Below are 13,480 nucleotides of genomic sequence, written 5' to 3'. Positions count from 1 at the left end.
TTTTCGTTTGGCTGTGAACGTGCTACCTTTGGTGCACGTTCCTTTGGCAGATTTCGCGGTACATATTAATGATTTATATTGATTGATTGACATCATATTGATTATATATGCTGTTTATATTGACGTGAATCAGTTGATATCTGTTTCCCAGTATCACTGATCACTATTGACATCTGATTGATTGATTGATTGAATTTATTGTTTAATTGATTGAGGATGGTTTCCCAGAATCAATCAATTTATTTGATTGATGGCTTGCCATTATGGTCTATTGATGGACCGGCGGCCATCTTAATTGGTGGATTACTGTTTCCCAGAATCTATCAATTAATTTGTGTTGCAATTTTGATTGAATTTGTTTGATGGCGTGCCATTATGGTCTATTGATGGACCGTGCCGCCATATGTATATATTCATTAAAGCTGTGACCATAAATCCAAAATTGAAATTCTTTGTTGTCTGTGCATCTAATGATAATAGCACTTATGGCAATAAACCATATAGTGCGGTTATCGGAGGGCACCTGTTGATTTGGTAGCGTGATACCTAAAAAAGTTATGTCAGAATTGCTGACGAGTTATTCCCCCTTTTTAAATGAAGACAACTTGGTACAATGACAGCTTTGATAGAGGCTAAGTTTATGTGAAAAAATAATTGGTTTGAACACTCAATTTCTTCACCCTCCCTGAAATCCCTCCCATTGTTGGTTTTTGTTTCTGCTGTTGTTTTCTTTTTTGTGTTTTTCAGCCATGGTAGTAGAAGACAGGATCGTCACGGCTCCTGGACATCGCCCATGGTTCTACTGTTTTTATCAAAAGACTACTCCATAACTCTTTGGACTTTGTGTTAGTGACAGAATTTTCCGTGCAGTTTCTGGTGTTGCAGATTTCGCGGTACATATTAATGATTTATATTGATTGATTGACATCATATTGATTTTATATGCTGTTTATATTGACGTGAATCAGTTGATATCTGTTTCCCAGTATCACTGATCACTATTGACATCTGATTGATTGATTGATTGATTGATTGATTTATTGAATTTATTGGTTAATTGATTGAGGATGGTTTCTCAGAATCAATCAATTTATTTTATTGATGGCTTGCCATTACGGTCTGTTGATGGACCGGCGGCCATCTTAATTGGTGGATTACTGTTTCCCAGAATCTATCAATTAATTTGTGTTGCAATTTTGATTGAATTTGTTTGATGGCGTGCCATTATGGTCTATTGATGGACCGTGCCGCCATATGTATATATTCATTAAAGCTGTGACCATAAATCCAAAATTGAAATTATTTGTTGTCTGTGCATCTAATGATAATATTATATCAAATAAACCAAATTTCCTCTTTTTAATGTGGCGATGGTTATGTTGACAAAACCTGTATTCTTAATTAATATATTTGCCAGTTTGCCCAAAAGTTTGAAAAACAATCTTCGTTTTTGTTGTGTTTTGTTTATTTTTGTGTGTGTGTATTTTTGTTTGTTTTTTGTTTAGTTTTTTCATTCAATAAATATGTATATATATATATCTGTTTTTGCTTTCATTTTCCAATCCGGCTTCGATAACATATATACTACCACATTTTCCAATATAACAAGAGGCCATTATTAAAACATATATCTTTCTTTGCGTTTAACCTATGAATAAGAAAAAGGAATTATGCTGGTGATGTATTGTTCAGATCTATGTTTACATATACATGTATGACATACAAAAATAAAACAAATACTTACTGTATGGTCGACACAGTACATAGGCCACGAGACAGGAGAGCACGATCAACTTCAGCATTTTGATGTTCAGTAGTCTGTCAAAGAAAAATAACCGTTATATCCAGTTGTTATTGATTTTTGCTAATAACGAACATTTGCATTTACTTCACGTTTTACTTTATCAGCACATAAAAGACCAAATGGCGCCGACATTTGTAGTGTCGCTTCTGATTGGCTCAGAACAGAACAGCGAAGTATTATCATAAAAGGCCTAAACTTAATTTTAAAAAGATAACTAAACATAAACTATAAAGATTAATTTGAACAAGCACATATATTCATAATAATGATTAATTTAGTAATATATTCATGAAATAAGTTTCAGCTCAGTGCAATTAACCGTAGTCGAACTCACAAGCGCCCCTACCACAATAAGCACCCCTCTTCCTTTGTGAGACACCAGTTATTTCACCAAATGTAAATAGAATGCAAAATGAACATATGCGAATATGTAAATGTATTGATCAATTAAGTCTTCCGTAATAATAATAATCTTTGCTCTTTGGAACTGTTGAACAAAAATGAAGTAAGGTTGATAATGAAATATTGATAATTATTAAAATGTATATGTACAAAACAAGATGCCTTTATAAAGCATTGAATATAAATGCCTTAATAAATAATATGAAGGATAATTATAATGTTCAAAAATATAATATATCTTATCAGAGTGAAAATAAGATAAAAATGTTTGAAATGGAATGGAGAAAATGGAAACTTTTATTGGATCTTTAACTTATTTGTTGATTGATTGGTGATCCTCATAAAGATTACATGCTATATATAGCAAACCGTTTGTTTGTCTATCTATATATATTGGCCTGCTCTACTGTGTCAAATGCATGTATATTTTAATAGGTATATTATGTAATAATATCAACCCTGATTTTTTTGCAATTATCTATAATAATATGCTGTTCCTCCATTAAATCAAATTATAATAAACAGTGCATCCAACACCCCCCCCCTCCTCCCTCTACTTCTTTTATTTATTTAGTTGTGCCTGTCAATCTATATATATATATATTTTTCTTTTTCTGGTGTTTTTTCTTCAATGTTATACTCATACTATGTCCAATAATGCAATTCATATATCCCAAAAATTAAAAAAATAATTAAAAAATCTACACGTCTTATTTGCAATATTTCAAAATAATTAGGCTTTCTTTATTATATATTCTAAGTGGTCTATAACTATTTGTTTATGTAGTTTAAACTTTGTAGGCATTTATTTGGCCATAATATGCTATATTGTAATCATGTTTCTAGTTGTATATGTCTTTGTGTGAGTATGTGTGAGTGAGAGAGTGAGAAAGAGAGTGTGTGTGTGTGTGTTTGTGTGTGTGATAGTTATATATTGGTGTGTATAGGTAGAAAAATATGAAAGCATATTTCTATGTGAAATCCTATGTATGAGATATGTGTGTGAGTGTGCGATTTGTATATTTAAGTGTGTGTGGATGTGGTCATCTGCTGATGTGTAATATATATATATACATACCTTTATGATATATATATTTCTATTGTCTGTGTATATATAGTCCAAGATGTTGAACAGGTGTACATATATTTGATGAGTGTACATGCTTGTGAATAAGAAAGTGTGGGTGTAAATGGCTGTTGGATGTGTATACAAATGTAAGTAAAATGAGAGTGAATTTCTTTAGTGGGGGCATATGCGTGTTGTGTCATATATGTTTTGTCATGATATATGGAAACTTGAAATGTAGTATAAATATAGATCTAGTCCTCCCTCAATAATTAAAAAAAATGGGTCCCGGTTGCGTATTGGTTCAAATACGTTATGTTTTGTTTATGATACACCGTGTAACGGAATGAACACATTATTGTAACAATCGCGGCAGCTTTTTGTAAGAACCAACAATTTACATTGGCTTTTTGTGCACGATAAAGAAGAAAAGCGAGCAATCAATTGTAATATTTCATTCCACAAAAAAGATATTTAAAGAAACTATGTCAGAAAAATATGCAATCAGTCGTATTAACTCATATAAGAGCTGTAATACATTCATCCCCCTATATACCTTTATCTGGACACAGTAGGTAACAGTTGTTCAGTCTATGTTAGAGTTGCTTGTCAAAATTAACAAAGTATCAATAGTTTTATACATTATTTTCACAAGGATATTTTTATAAATATAGTTCCACATTCTTCTTCATACGCACTTACGAAATCTACTAACGCGTTCTATTCATAGTAACCTACTTTCTATTGCCTTTTTATGACGTACATGCCAATGATTGGTCGAAGCAGAGTGAATAGCAGTGACATTTTATTAGATATGCCTAACACATACATACTAATTTGCATAAAGCCGCTAGGTGTAATGAAAATTGTGATTAATTACCCTAGTTTATCATTCATTTGTTGAACAAGGAATAAGTACAAGTGACTTGTCAAACGTTAATTGACAGTACCAGTGTTTATTGATGCTAGTAAAAACCAAGAAATAAAAACCAGCCCTTCAGATTCTAAGTCGGTTGATCAATGTGAAAAAAATACCACAAACCAAATATGTATGTTTTATTTTCCATTTTCTTTGATGAGTAATAAAAGGACGTTTCGATTGTGTAGTTTAAGAAAATAGAATAGACGCTTAATAAAATTACAGGAGAAAATGTTTTCTCATTAATCTTTTATTATTACTGAACATATTTTTTCCTTTTGTTTAAAAAGAAGAATATAAATGAAACAAAGAACTTTACCACAGCGAAATAAATCTAATCGAAATGAACACTCTCTCTTTGTTTACTTTGTCGCCACCTTGGATATGTAAAAACGTAGCAAAACATTTTTAAGTAACAAAACCAAGCATTAATATGTACTTAATCGAATTATTTTTTCATAGTTATCAATTTGTAAATTGGCAGATGAATAAATTATAATTCATATTATGTCATCCTAATCATAAAATAATTTTTTATATATATTTACCTTCGTTGAATAGCAAATCGTTAAATTACAATATGGACAGCAGGTGAATTGAGAGAGGTATGTAATACAATGTAATGATGGTTAGTATTTGCTAATTGAGAAACTTGTTGCTTTTTCAATTAAAAAATTGCTTCATAAAATTCCAAAAGATCAATTACAAGAGAGAAAAAAAAAAAAAGAGAGAGAGGAAAAAACAATAAAAAAACAGATGAATATGTTTAAGATATTTGAAGATGATTATGGCTTACATTTACTTATCTCAAATCAAAACAAATTCAAAGTATCGTTTCATTAAAGTTTATTTTAAATGAACATTGATATAAGATTATGTATAAATGTCATAAGAACATACATCTAATATGCACATTGCAAATAGTGTACAATAATAATTTTGTTTTGTCGAGTAAAATATTTATCATGCATTTCCTTATACGATGTCGCGTTTCATCTAATGAAATCACACAGAAGACACACAGAATGGATTTCAATGTAAGGTTTTGTTAACATCATTTGAACCATTATGCATTGATGTCACTACATAATGTATATCTACTTAATTACACAGAGGGTATGGAAACAAACAATATTTCGCAAACTATCTGAATTCTCAAATCACAAAATATCGTAAACATATTTTTTTTCACAACCTAATGAGATTGTTAAAAGAACAATATAGGTATTAATCTACGAATACAAAGGTATATTATTTTTAAATCGATATGCAACGCCAATGCCTCTTTTGTGACGTTTCGATAACGTCGGGTTTTCGCTCCTTTCTCGGCAGTGGTATGAAAAAATGGACAATAAGAAAAAAAGGATAAGTATTAGAACATATAAAATAGTTTTAGTAATTAATGACTGTTAAACACATCTGTATGCATTCTTTATTAAACTCGAAATTTCATCTCAACCTATATGAATGATCAGGTTATTTGCATATTTTCTACGGAAAATACCTTTTTAAATAAACAAAGTCATATACATGTACATTGCATATCGTGTTTGCAGTTTTCAATGATTAGATTTTTGCGCAATTGCATTTATATTTGTGTAAAAATCTGTCCTTAACTTACAAGCCTTATGGAAGGAAACAAGAAAGACAAATAGGTTGATATACACTATAAACTATATTATATAAATGTACTGCTATACGATATTCATTGCGCCATTGGTGTAAAGTAAACAACATTTTTTCTGTGTATTTGTTAAATCAAATATATATCACTTTAGGTCACATTTCATAGGGAAACCACCGTAAAATCTACTTGTTTTGCCCTGATTGATCTTGAACTTAAGAAACAATGACTAATAACTGCGTTGAAAGCAAACTAAGAAATCACTATTAATTATTATCTGAGCGGAACTATGCAAATTGTGCTGTTTTAAATCACTTATGTGACGGCGTATATATTTTAAAATTTACTCACTGAGAGTCGCTCAATCATTAACATCTACGTCATGGGAGGAATACGGGAATCCCAAGTTGCTAAAAATAGAATTCATTGATCCTGGCGATGTCGTCATTCTAATTGTAAACGCATACAAATGAGGGATACTATACATACTATTTCCTCGTCGAATTGTGTATAAAAAGTGTGGAGAAATGCTGATCCTCACAGGTCGACCAGACAAAGGCTGAACAAGTAGAACCTACTGTGACAGATACATGTAAGTTTATTCACGATGTCTATATCTGAAATTATGCTTTTGGTAGGGTCAATGTAGTGTTAACCTGTGTTTCTCGTTTTTCATATAATGTTCAATGTCTCATTTGTAGTGACTTATTGGATTTTTTTTAAATACAACATATTTATTATTATGTTATGTCAGCTTCATTGTATCTTTATTATGAGAAGAGGTACGTGTATTTATCGCTGGTTATAAAATCAACATGTGATCATTAAACGCAGTAACCATAAATGTATGCTATTTACTACAAGAGATGAACAAATTTGATTATTTTATTTTCGGGGTAAAAACAGAAGAAAAAAATACTGAATTTGATACAACTATTTACAAGTGATTAACCCGTTCTATTATTTTCATTTTCGGGGAAAAAAACCCAGAAAAACTGAATGTGATCAAATGTAATTAATTGATTTCATTTTTTTCTTTAACAGAAATACAAAACCCAAATATGCTGAAGCTGATCGTACTCTCCTGCCTTGTGGCTTGTGTCGTATGCCAATCATATTATGGTAGGTAGATACAAAATGTATATACATTTAGATGTCATGGTATTTAAATGTACGTCAAGTTTACTTTCATTACTACAACTATTACACATAAATCAATGATTTCCTTAATTTTTATCTGTAAAATTGCTTAATAGGAAAAAATATCTGGATAGGTCTTTCAATTTTAACGTGATTTGACATTAATAAAATACTTTGTTTTTAAACTCATTTAAGTAATTGATTTCAATTGATTTTTTACAGTTCAAAGTTTCGATGGAATGAATACATAAGCATGTGCATACTTAACATATTTTTTTCATTCATGATATCTAACATTGAAGAATTAGTCAGGGTCTTCGAGAAATAGGTTTAACCGTTTTTGAATATAATTCCAGTATAGTCCATAAAATTATGCAATGTTTATATTGTTAAATCCTTTATATTTTTACATCTGGATTGCCGAAATGTAAAATCAATTTTGAATATTTAATTTTTTCGCTTAAGTTCAAATTACGAAATTGTTAACCGGCGAAAATACCTCGAACCTCGATATAACGTTATTAGTTGTAATACATAAATGAGATATTCAAAATGATATACACGTGTACGTTGCAAACAAAAAAAAAATTATGTAAACATTAACTGGTCTGACTGCTGAAAATCTAATCAAATCGATTTTATTACAGATTCTTTTAGAAGAAGGGGTGATTCCTTCTCATTGAGGGGTCTCCGTGATGACATTTGGGACAGAGAATTTGGTCGCTGGGGGTCTGATCCCTGGGATAGGGACTCCTTGGGTCGTAGAGATAGCTTGAGACGACATGGAGGACGAAACTGGAGAATCGGAAGGCTCAACAGATATGATAGGGAATACTGATGTTGGAACTACCTCACACGGAACTGGTAAGCATGTTACTGGAAAGCATACACTGAACAAATGTATACCCTTTTTATAGATAAGTGCAAAACTTATTACTACAATATCGATGGCTTAATTGTACATTCATATGATTAACATTTGAATGTTCTTTAAGAAATAATCTTCATAAAACAAATCGGTGTTTAGACATTTCTTGTTTAATGCAACAGGCTTTATTCACATTTCACAAACGTCTGAAAGACAGATTAGAAAATTAAATTGAAAATGAAACTTTGTTTTATTGGTTTATGACTGTTTATGATATTATTGTCCTTATTCCATTCCAGAACTATGTGGCCAAAGACAGAAATCGGAAAATCCAGTTTCATTTTTGTACATTCATTCATTTTGTAAATTTGATTTCACGATTATTTTTTTAAATAAATTCCTAAAATCCAATTGATCGTTTTTCATGATTTTGACAATTTAACAATATATATAGCTTCACGTGCTGAAATTCTGGATGGAATTTCATAGTCACTACAGTCCCTATATGTGTTTTTTAATGTACGGGACTTATAACATCATATATTACAATGGGGAATGTTCTATAACGTGTTATTGGCTGTTATAATAGCAGCATTATCTTCCATTCTTATTGGCTAATAGTTGTGACTTTGACGAAGTATATTGAACAGCGCTGTTATCTAATATGAGTTTGCCCAGATAGAAATCAAAAGTGTACACGCACGCACACCGTAATAAAACCAATTATACCTTAATACATGCACATGCATTGGTGTATAATGTCTTCAAGCAAATCGCAAGAAAACATGTAGCGTCAAGCAACGGATTAATACCATTTTAGGGGGAAATCCGCATTAGATGCATTAGGGAAAAAAGATTACAGCATTTGTATTGCGATGCCTTCAAATGAAATGAAAGCAATGGATATTTAGTGAACCATAATATAGCAATTTGTACCAACAGATGGTATGAAGTGGGAACCATGATACTCAACAGCATCAAATATTTAAATCAAATGTAGAGATCGAAGGCGCACCGGAACTGTTAACAGAAACTCGCTGTTTTAAATACGTTTCCACGTACGGTATTGATAAAAACCGCAGTCGATAGCCTGCAGCATTGTGTTGTCTCACAGAATATAACATACAATCGCGCAAGTTGTTTATTTTCCAATTCCTAATCCGACAAATATATGTTGTTGTGAAATGTCTTTTTAATGTATTAGACGTACTGAGACAGAATACAATGAGTTACTTAAGTAAATTTTCGAAAAATTGTTTTATTTTAATGATCCATGTACTCCTAATCTCTATAGATAAACTGCAATATATTATACAAATCGGGCTAAACTCGCGATGAAAGTTCCAAAGACAGAAATGCTGCTTACAATCTGATAACGGCGTTTCCAATATTTTCTTGTGTTTTAGCTCTGTACTTTCAATTGACTTCGTACAAATGTACCATGAACTATTCAATTGACAGAACCGTTCAATATTCTTGAGGTTGCAATGAATCCACGAATAATAATGTACAGTAAAACCTCATGTACAAAATACAGCATTATCGTTGTTTAAAGTTACTAAATCATTAGATTTACATAGATTTCTTAGGGTTTTTGACTTCCTACAAACGTTCTTATACCTGAAATTAGAAAGTTTTCAAAATTACAACATTTAATTTGAACTATTGGCAATGTTTATCAACGTTAAAATATCGCCAAACACAACAAGAAATTGTATCTGTCGGCATTGACTGTTTACAACGGAAAGAACCGAGTGAATCTTTGAGTTCGGAATCGGGGTCGCTGAAAATCTCATCCGGCTAATGGATATAGATGTAATAACACTACTAAGAGGCAACTTATATTTTATCGGTTACATTGGCCTGATTAGGAGTAATAGCCGATACATTTACAGCGTATCTCAGTGGCGTAGAAAGAAGAGAGAAACGTTATTGGGGGGGGGGGGGGGGCAAAGGTCCTCAATATTTAGAACCCCCCTCCTCGCCCCGCACCCACAGGAGGAGATTGATTCTTTAATTCAACACACAACCATATATACTTTATAAACTATATTCATATATCGTTAAGTAGAATCCCTGTACACTGTTATAGACAGTGGCGTCGATAAACGGACATGAACTAATGAATACGCAAATTGCCATTACGATTTAGAATTTTACGATGCATTTTGATGAATGTGGGAGCGCCTGAAGGCGCGAGATTTGGGTGCCGGAGGTCCGAGGGTCTCCCCCGGGTAAAAATATTACGATTTAGAATGACTGTGATGAGTTTTACGATGTATTTTAATGATTTAAAGCGTTCTTAACATGATACTTTTTTATATTTAAAGTTACCTGCATTAAGAATTGGTAATTGTGAATGCCGTCATATCTATGCAACTCTGCTCGATCTGAACATAATGTCTTCACACCATCGGTACATTGTTGTTTAACACAAAATAATAATGAATTAATTGTTTTGCTAAGTCATATAAACAGATGAATCTTTTAACAGACATTTTTTTAAAACAGTACGTAGAATCCCCTGATGGACATTTTTAGTCTAGTTCACGAAAATGTGCAGGAGGACCCTTTTTTCTTTCAAATGTGCAATTTTAGAATATTTCAGTCGGCAAAAATGGGGGGGGGGCAACAAGAAATGTTTGCCCTCGTCCTGGGAAACGGGGAGGCAATTGTCCCCCCCCCCCTGACCCCCTCCAACCCCGACCCCCACCTCCCACACCCGCTTCCTACGCCACTGTATCTACATTGCCAAGTAAAACAGCATAGTTCTATGAAGCTTTAGAGTATTTGATGAAAATATGACAAGAAGTGAGAGGTATTTTCACCCTTTAATTATGTATATATTATACATAAATACGGGTGTACATAATGTACATGTACATTATTAAGCAAACATATACATAGGTCTATAATGTATATGTAAGGTATATTTTTGCTTTGAATACATAAAAGTACACATAAAATTTAGGTATATAGTTATTCTGATTTTTTAAGTAAATCAGATGGAAAAAAGTTATATAACTAGTGACATGTAGGGGAATGTCCATTATTATAACTAGGTATATATAGGGAATGTCCATTAGACAGATAGACACTATAACTAATAAATATAAGGGTATATAGGGAATTTCCATTAGACGGATACATATTATAGCTAGGGCTATATAAGGAAAGTCCATTAGACGGATAAAGACTATAACTAGAGATATAAAAGGAATGCTCATTAGACGGATAGACATTATAACTAAGGATATACAATGTATACGGAATGTCATATATTGATATAATGATAAAAGAAATACACGTACTTACTTAGTCCGCTAAACATGCTTATATTATTAGTTTTTCCCCATTTTTTCTTATTATAAGGTCTATATATTAGGCCATTTTTTTAAAAGCCTAATAATATTGGCAGGTTTAGCGGAATAGTACATAATATCATGACAAATGAAAATAAAATAATGGTAGAAGCAAGTATAAAACCATATAATATAATGAAAACCCTTCTTTATGGCTACAAAAACCTGTACAGTATAGGATTATTTACACTTAGAAACTCTTCACAAATTTTTTGCGTACGTTTCAACGTTTATAAGATTAACACAGTAATCACGAACCTGTAGTCGATAAATTTGTGTTTTCAGTCGATAGCAGATATGTCCATTAGACAGATGAGATTTCCTTCGATCGGATGTTTGGAATGTTCACGTGTCGCGTATGCACATAGGGGTTGTTTACACTCGCCGAAAGATAATCATATGAAATAGTGACTAGGTCGTTCCTATTTATTTTCAGTTTTTCTCCATTTTGAACACAATTTTTATACAAACTTTTAAATATTGTTATTAACACAAAGTACAAAACTTTTACAATTAATTTTAGTCCTATAATTCTTTTTATCTTTTATTACATGATTTTTTAGCGATTGAGTCACTTTAATAGCCTTACAATGGGAATGCTCTAGTCATGAATTAGATTTAAAAATCAAAACACGGTAAGAAAGGATATAATATTTCCGGCTATTTGTTTGCCTGTCCCCTGCTGTGAAATATGGAAGTTATGTGCCGATAAACACAATTTCTATATAGTCTTATGACCAATTAGTTGGATACGACCAAGGCGGCATATGCAAATATTAGAAAAGGAAAAATCGTTCTTTACCATATGTTATCTTCTGGTCATAATTGACTTTTGGGTCTTTAGAAAAAAAATTGATCAATTTCTGAACATTAATGATGCAATACTGCTCCTTAACAGTGTTTCTTTTAGCTGCTACTTGGGCGACACCTGAAGGAGTGACGCGGATGAAATATAAAATGAAGAGAAGAGAAAGGGGAGCTAACTCTTGTTGTTACTCCTAAACGGAACCAATTTCATTAGATTATGAAAAACTATTCCGTAGTTTGAAGTCATTTAAGTCTTTTCGTCTCTTCGACCCCTGTGATCTTGAACGAAGGTTAAGGTTATTTATTTAAACCTTGGTAGTTCATTATATAATATATACAGGCAATTAACCTGAAAGATTTATCTATAAAAAAACACCAACAATGGGAATTAATGGTATATAAAACAATAGGCCCAGAGGGCCTGTATCGCTCACCTGGTTTGTAATGCCATGTAATGTTCTGAATACAGGTTCATTGTTTCTTTTCTGAAGGAATTTGAATATTTACCTCTAATTCGCCTATTGGGCCCCACTCATTCTGGTCCAGGGGCTCCAGGCCAAACTTTATAGAAAGTCTGCTACCCCAAAGATGTTCCTGGGCCAAATTTGGTTGCAAGCAAAGCAGAACTATATGACTAGTAGCGATTTAAAGGATTTACCTCTATTTCCTCTATTGGGCCCTGCCCCTCTTGCCCCCAGGAAGTCAGAGTCAACATTTATACAAGTTCTGTTCTCCTTCAATCAAGGATTTTTGTGACCAAATTTCGTTACAATCCATGAAGAACTGTAGGACAAAAAGCGATTTAAAAAATTTACCTCTGTTTTCCCTATTTGACCCCATCCCTCCTGCACCCGGGGGGTCAGAGCCAAAATTTATACAAGTTATGTTTCCTATTCCCCAAAGATGTTTGTGGCCAAATTTGGTTACAATCCTTGAGGAAATCTAGGACAAGTAGCAATTTATAGGATTTAATTATATTTCCCCTATTGGTCTCCGCTCCTTTTGCCCATGGGGTCAGAGTCAAAATTAAACAAGTTCTGTTCCGCTTCCCCAAGGATGTTTTGACCAGATTTAGTAACAATCCATGCAGAACCCTATTGCTAGTAGCAATTTAAAGGATTTACCTCTATTTGCCCATTGGACCCCGCCTCTCCTGCCCCCTCGGGGTCAAAGCCAAAATTTATACAAACTCTGTTCCCCTTCCCCTAAGAATGTTTCTGGCCAAATTTGGCTACATTCCATAAAGAGAGCAACCAACTAGTAGTGATTTAAAGGAAATGTTGACGGACGAACGGACGGACGGACGGACGCCGGACGCCGCGCCATGACATAAGCTCAACAGCCCTTTTGACTAGCTGAGCAAAAAACTAGAGTCCCAGAGGGCCTGTATCGCTCTCCTGATTTGTGATGGCAAGAAATATTCTAAATACATATTCATCATTTCTTTTTTGAAGGAATTTAAAGATTTACCTCCAATTTACCTTTTTG

General features: G+C 32.7%; 1 long non-coding RNA gene across 1 annotated transcript; it reads left to right on the top strand.

The window, feature by feature from the left end:
- Window positions 1-6,232: 6,232 nt before the first annotated feature.
- On the top strand, window positions 6,233-8,234 carry LOC138332733 (uncharacterized). Its single transcript, XR_011209855.1, has 4 exons — window positions 6,233-6,407; window positions 6,860-6,937; window positions 7,603-7,819; window positions 8,123-8,234. It is a non-coding gene; the product is annotated as an uncharacterized lncRNA (long non-coding RNA).
- The last annotated feature ends 5,246 nt before the right edge of the window (window positions 8,235-13,480 follow it).

This window comes from Argopecten irradians, chromosome 10 (assembly GCF_041381155.1).
Source record: "Argopecten irradians isolate NY chromosome 10, Ai_NY, whole genome shotgun sequence".
In the NCBI taxonomy this organism is placed as follows: domain Eukaryota; kingdom Metazoa; phylum Mollusca; class Bivalvia; order Pectinida; family Pectinidae; genus Argopecten; species Argopecten irradians.
Note: the sequence above shows the minus strand (reverse complement) of the source record. Positions and strands in the feature narration are given on the sequence as shown.